This window comes from Eurypyga helias, unplaced genomic scaffold (assembly GCF_000690775.1).
Source record: "Eurypyga helias isolate BGI_N326 unplaced genomic scaffold, ASM69077v1 scaffold42536, whole genome shotgun sequence".
Lineage (NCBI taxonomy): Eukaryota > Metazoa > Chordata > Aves > Eurypygiformes > Eurypygidae > Eurypyga > Eurypyga helias.
In genome coordinates, this window is record NW_010258134.1 from 26,464 (window position 1) to 34,133 (window position 7,670).

Here is a 7,670-nt window from a genome sequence, read left to right on the forward strand (position 1 = left end):
ATAATCATCAAACAATACGAGCTTAAGGCCACACACTAGCAAGCTTTTATGCTGTGTACATGCATCACAAGAACAGGTAGGCAATGCCAACTGCTTATAAGGTTTTTTGGCTCCCATTCCCAGGCTCAGTTCCCGAGAACTAGCGCTCTCCATCTATCTGCAGTTGCCCACGTTTAACCCAAGAAAAGCCACCTCTGAAGAACAGTTTTTTCTCTAGCTGTGGTTGTACAGGTTTTACTGTTTATGTTCTGTTCCAGATTCCAGAACTGGGTTTGCCAGCAATACCCAGCGATACCTTAGATTTCCAAGGCAGAGAAATCCTAAGTAGACAAAAGTTGTATTTCTTCTCAGAAAGTGCCCACGCGTTACAGGATTTGGGGATAGTGAGTGAGAAATGTGCACGTATGTCAGGCACGGAGTGGAGTACACGGGTATCATGTACCGGTCACCACATTTATGAGAGAGAATAGATCTTCTTCTTACACCTATATTTCACTCTCAGTGGATTATTAAAAAAACCCCACCCAAACCCAAAACAGATCACAGAGAGAGAACAGAAACTCCCAAGTAATCAAAAACACTCTGGAAGGGTGAACACCCATCAAGATACACAGACGACACCACCCTGGGGACACCAGCTGGTATGTCCGTGTGCGGGACTGCCATCCACAGGGACACAGGCAGGCTGGAGGAATGGGCCAGCAGCACCCTTATGAAATTCAGTGAGGATGAAGGCAAAGTCCTGCACCTGGGAAGAGAAAACCCCTGAAATGCTCCTTCAGCCTAGAAAAGGAGGCTTTGGGGATATGAAAATGGCTTTGGGGGTACGGAACAGCAGCCCACCAGGAGCTCCAGGGAGGCACCAGGGAGGTGCAGCCGGCTTCTTCGTAGTAATGCAAGCTGGGAGGACCAAAGGCAGCAGGCATAAATTGAAACGAGAGGATTGGATTTGATCCACTGAAAACCTTCTCCACCATGAGAACAGTCCACTCATGGAGCATGCTGCCGAGAGAGGTTGCATGGTGTCCGCCTCTGGAGCTTTTCAAGACTCAGCCAGGTAAAACCCTGAACAAACCGGCTTGATCTCATGCTTAACCCTGCTTTGTTTAGGAGGCTGGACTAGATGAGCTGAGGTGCCCTCAAACACCAATTATTCCATGACTCTGTAATTATAAAATAGGCCTATTAAAATGGATATTTGACTATCGCTCTACCAAAATGAGCATCGACTTTGCCTGAGGGAAAACAGGAAATCAGCAGGTTTATGAAGTTCTTCACAAAAACCTGAAAGACACCACAGAAGTTGCACAGGCCACTGTAAAGAAAATTCAATTCTGCCCTCAGTTTTCTAGTTCAGCTAAGAAAAATCTTTAGAGCTTCATCAACTAAGTATCTGCTAGAAAGCAGCAGAGTGAACACATACACACATCTGACTCCGAGGAGCAGAGATGCTGCAGTACAACAATGCACAAGAACTGTAAAATTTTAAGTAATCAGTCATCGACCTGAAAAAAGCTAAAGACATCTTTAGAGTCGATCTGTAATTTAAAAGTGCTGGAGCTCTCAGATTAGGACAAACTATCCAGTACTCAAATTCGGATTTTCTTTTTCCACTTGGCATGGCCAGCAGGGTGTGCAGATATTTTGCCAGCCTTCTTGGAATATCCACTCTTTGCTAATTAAAAAGCTGTAGCCAAGCATGCATTGCAGAATCACCAGTTTCAAACTAAAATCTACTCAACCAACCTTTCACAATGATTTGTGGTAATTTTCTCTCCCAACAAGGGAATGCCACAGAACATCGCTGTGAAAGCAGTTGTCATCTTTTTTTTCCCCCTTAACCTTGGATAAAATGTTTTAATTAACGTGTTTGAGACTTACTTTCTGCCCTAAACAAAACCTTTTCCACACTTACTGCAACTGGTGTTTATGAGGACTGGCTGCGCTGCTTAGCAAGCATCTGCTCGGATGGTGACACAGAGGGATGTGCAAGGTTGTTTTTTAGGGTATTTTGCACAAATATGGCAAAACTGAGCAGCACAAAAAAAAAAAAATAGCCCTTGCAAATCAAACCCTCTCTTAAATTTCTCTTAAAAATTAAACTCACTCTATTTGTTAAATGACTACAATACAAAGACTTCTTAGGGTAACCACAAGATGCTTATAATTCTAAAACCACGCCATTTAAATGCATGGCAAAAATTTTTTTATAAAGAAAAAACCTCTAATTTGGGATTTGGTCAAAGAAACCTTTGCTATTTTCCCCTGTCTTCTGAACTGCACACGGTACCATAGAATCACAGCGTGGTTTGGGTTGGAAGGGACCTTAAAGACCATCCAGTTTCACTCCCCTGCCATGGGCAGGGACACCTTCCACTAGACCAGGTTGCTCAAAACCTCATCCAGCCTGGCCTTGAACACTTCCAGGGATGGGGCATCCACAACATCTCCGGGCAACCTGTCCCAGTGCCTCACCACCCTCTCCGGGAAGAACTTATTTAAAGCAAATCTTGTATTTTTCAGCAGACACAGTGATACTGCTTTGCTATACTACTCAATAGTATTCTATCATCCAGTCTGTGAATCATTCATACTAGTATTTCTGACGGTTTTTTCATACCTTTTCCAAGGGGTTGTATTCACTGCTGGCAGTGCACAGAAAAGTAGGTCAGATTGTGCATCCCATCTTTAATAAATATCAGCTTAAATGCTACAAACTCCCTCACTGGTAGTCAAACAGCACACAAATAATAAAGGTAAAAAGAATTTATGTCTACAATGACTAAAGTAAGAACCAAGAATGCACCAATCCCAGCGTTAAGCAATTTCTACAGTCTGGGAGAAAACAGGGTAAAGCCCTTTGAGAGAGGAATGAGATGATACTCCCGTACATTCAGAGATGGAGATAATTATAAAACCATGACCTGTCTTCAAGAAGTCATTAAAAAGTTACAGCTCTGCCCCCCTGAGATACCGCAGGGGACAATTTCGTTAAGCATCAGCCTTCCACCGCTGAAGCGTCAAGATGTCATTTACAGTTCAGCACCAGCAGACCAGCACGTAATTAGAGCCTCTCCGTCTCATTATGCAGCTTGCAGACGGTGCTCATCAGAGTTAGGGATCAGGCTGGGACATACGCGGGACTTCGGCCAACGTAGATGCCAATTTCCTGAGCCAGAAACATCACTCCCCATTTCCCCTTGCCACAGGCAGCCAGAAACAGGAACAGCACATTCAGTAATCAATGCTGCTAAACAGCCCGCGCTTGCAAAAAAACCAACAGTGACTGAGGACAGAAAGTTGTGTGACAGAAGACAGGAAAAAGTCCAGGATGGAAAGGACACCCAGAGAAACCTGGAGAATTCATCCCATGCTTGTTGGTAGTCTCCCTCACCGGGAGAAAGTCCTGCAGCATTAGGAATGGTGCCTTGGCCAGCGAGGAGGCGCCACCGTTATCTCAAAGCTGCCTGCGACAACTCCATCACCTAACCAGTTTGCTAAAGAAGCCACATTGCTAGGCGCTGTGCAGTGGGTCACACCTCAATCCGGTGATAGAAACGCATTTCCCATTTCGTGAACCTTGCCTCATTTTCTCTAGAAATCTTTATTCTCGCTCACCCATGGAAAAATGAAGTAGGCATCCATCTCCATGTAGCTAGGGACATGGCAAGACACTAGACACATTGCTACTAGAAAGCCTCAAAGGATTTAGAAGATAAAATTCATGTAAAAAATCACATTGCTTTTCTAACATCAAATTTTGCTTGACTTCAAAACCCAAAAATCAGTTTCTGAACAGTAAATGTAGTGGGTAGATTTAAAAAAAAAAAAAAAAAAGATGACTGGAGAATGCAATTAATTTTTTAAAGCTTTGATGGAATTGGGTATACAAAACCTTGCTGCCATATTATATGTACATTTTTTAAATATTTAAAACTTGGAAATGGGAAAATAAGATACATCTGATTCAGAGACTCTGCAGCCACACCTATAAATAGCTGTATTCTCTTATACAGTGTAAGATCTTGGATCTGATTCACAAAACTAAGTATGCATTTTATCTTTATAGCATATCTGAAGCTGTAAAACACTGAACTATATAGGCGCAGTTTAAGTCAGCTCTCTGTACACATAAAAGTGTTTTACAGTTGTCACAAGTGTTCTATCCTTGCCTGCTGTATCCTTTAAAAAAAAGGAATCGGCGCTTGCAGTAAAAACTACCTCTTTGCTAGACGGAGCAGTGATTTTCATTGATTCAGGGTGACACCCTGGAGACTTTGCCACCTTGGCTTCGCTTCCAGACAGAAGGAACAGAAATATTTCTGTGATGTAAGGTTGGCATAAAGTCATCAATAACCCACATGTTTGGATTCGACAGTATTTGCGAGTGTGTGGGTAAATTCACTGTAACCCCTAATACTGTGTCCATCAACCCACACCAACAACCACCTACCCAGCAGCGAGCTGCTACTGGATACCTTTTTAGGTAAGGTCACAAAAGCACTGCTTTTGAATTGAGTATGTCCAAGAATTCATCTACTTTTCATCTTCACAAGCTTCCCATTTACTTTCCAAGTCACAAGGGCTACCTGAAGAGTGAAGACTGCTTCCCTAGAAGTTGTATCACCAGATCCTTTTCAGCAAACCAAGAGTGTGCCCTGACAAGCTGTTATATATCAAGCAGTGTTAAGTAATTAACTGAAAACACAATCTCATCCAATAATTGTATCTTCACCCCACACCTTAGGCTTTCAACTTAAAGCCATGGTTTAAATTTCAAGGCACAAACCCTAGGGGCAGTACGCTAGATGCTACACAGAAAGATAACCAGTCATACTTAACAGAGTCTCCAGTTCACTTCCGGAAGTGGAGAGTGGCAGCTGTCTCTGAAAGTCTGAGAAAGAAATCAAATGAAATTTCAGAAAAGCCCACAAGTTCTGCTGCCTAAAACTCAGAGGCCCATTTTACTGCAGTTGCCAGTTCGGCAACTTTCAGAGAAGTAACCAGGCATCTCAGAAGACAAAAAACCTGGAGGTTGCAAAACACGGTATAAAAATGCAAATATGCTTTGACCAACTTCCTTTGTACAGAATGGCTATTTAACCGGTATTTGGCAATGCCCAACAGCAGTGTTACAATGCACTTGTATTTCCACACACAAATGTAAACTGTAGACAATTACAAGACATGAGCAGTAAGTACCATAAATCCTCTGACCCATTTGGAGAACATACTGAGCAAAGAGCTCAAATCCAGATGAACAAATCTTGGGTCACACCTTTTTTTTTTCCTCCCCCTTTTATTTTTTTTTTTTTCCTATCAGCTTCTCTCTCCAGATTTTCTGCCGCTTCTGATCCCCTGATCACACTGTGCCATGCCTACAGGGCGTGCATTAATTCTGCCTCTAAACTGTGATGAATTAAGCAGCTTTTTATCCTGCTATAATCCCATTCCACTGATGTTAGAGCCAAAAACCTCAATTCAGCACTAACCAATCTGATCCTCCAGCAAAAATCTCTGCGATCATTAACATCTTCAGCAGCTGGGTGTCACTCCGTGTTTTCCTGTTCCATACTGAAGGCAGCAGTGGGCAGATACCATTCACATATTCTACTCCACAACCAAAGATGCAGCTTATGAGCTCTCCTGACTGTATTGCGAGTGTCTTCTTGTTGCCCTCCTTCAACTGAGCAGAGGTAAATTACTATTTTCCAAAGAAAAAGCCTCTTTTCCCATTCTTACCAGGTGGCAGTATTTCCTTCCTTTCCCTGAAAACAGTCAGGAAATGCTTATTGCTCATCTCTATGTTCCACAGCAAATATATTTTCCTTCTTCAAAATTACAAATTCAAGCTGCAGTTTTGGACAGGATTCCCTGGGCTAGAGCATTCTCCTTCTAACTCCCATCAGTGACACATAAAAATGGATCAAAACTGAACATGCACAACCAACTCCTACTTACTGGCTAACCCCTTCATCAGCACGGTTGGTATTTTCCACTAAAAACATCTGTCACAGCACTGTCAAATTTTCACATTGTCCCTCTTACATGTAAGTCCAGATCAGGGACTGGCAGGAAAACAAACAAAACAGAAAATGCCAAAAAGGATCTTAACATCCAAGTATGAGAAGAACATTTCTGACAACTGTCAGAAACTGCAACTCCTAGTTCTGCCTTACCCAAAGCATGGAATGCGTCACTACTGCAGGTCCCTTAGAGTTCTATTAACCCCAGTTGGAGAGGGATGATGCGAGAATAATTATTTTCTCTGCATATAGTTTACTGAGCCCAGTATGTATTTTCTGAGTACAGACACGTGGATGCAGGCGCTGGGGGAAAACATTCTGTTTGCACTTCATGTTATTGTTGTTCCATGTGTCTGTCCTAGGCTGAACTTTCAGTAGCTTCAGCTACCAAAGTTTGATGGACCCACTATACATTGTCCATGTTTCTTCATCTTTTTTAGAGGAAGAACAGTAAACCTGTAGCCCTCAGGTCTTCATAAACACACTCTTTTTTTTTTTTTTTTTTAAGGGAAGAAATACTTAAAGCCCCATTAATTTTAAACGCAAAGGAAGTTACTTGGGGGAAAAAAACAACTACTACTGCCAGACAGGGGTTGTGAGATGACAATACCTGCAAAATCAAGCAAATGGAACTGAATTAGAGAGAAGCAATTTTTAGTCAGGTGTTTTAGAACCAACTAATTTACACATTTAATTCCAGTATTCTATAACCAGCAAGAACATAACCATTTGCTAGTGTTCAATACCTTTCTTCTTTTCCTTAAAGGTTAAAGCAGCATGAGCCCCTCTGCTATGGCGACAGGCTGAGAGAGTTGGGCTGTTTCAGCCTGGAGAAGAGAAGGCTCTGGGGAGACCTTACAGCCCCTTCCAGTGCCTGAAGGGGCCAACAAGGAAGCTGGGGGGGACTTTTTACCAGGGCCTGTAGTGACAGGACCAGGGGTAACGGGTTTAAATTGAAAGTGGGGAGGTTTAGATTGGATATAGGGAAGAAGTTCTTCCCAGAGAGGGTGGTGAGGCACTGGAACAGGTTGCCCAGAGAAGCTGTGGATGCCCCATCCCTGGAAGTGTCCAAGGCCAGGCTAGATGAGGCTTTGAGCAACCTCGTCTAGTGGAAGGTGTCCCTGCCCATGGCAGGGGGGTTGGAACTAGATGGTGTTTAAGGTCCCTTCCAACCCAAACCATTCTGTGATTAATACTGTAGTTAAAAGTTGTGGATTCCTTTATCTGTTTCTGAAGCCTTTTTTTTTTTTTGTCTCTAAAATGCTACTCAATACTATGACTACTCAGCTTTAGGGATGAAAGAGATCATCTTAGTAGACTTTTACATTTAAAAAAAAAATGTCCCTCCTACAACACTCAGTTGAAACTGCAAAAAGCCATTCACAATACATTTGAAGCACTTTCTCATTAATAAAAGCTCCAAGAAACCACTTACATTACAACTGCGCAAAGTCCTTGCCAAGTCCTACTGCACAACAGCAAACACTATTCCCTCTACCTTGTCATTAGCATCAATTACAGTAAGATGCAGTAAAACAGGCAGCTATCTGCATCCTCTTTATCAGTTAGTGCTGCAGATATCAAAGATGCACTGAGTAGACAGGCTGGCTTCAAAGTGCTGAAATGCTTACAGTCTATTCCTGC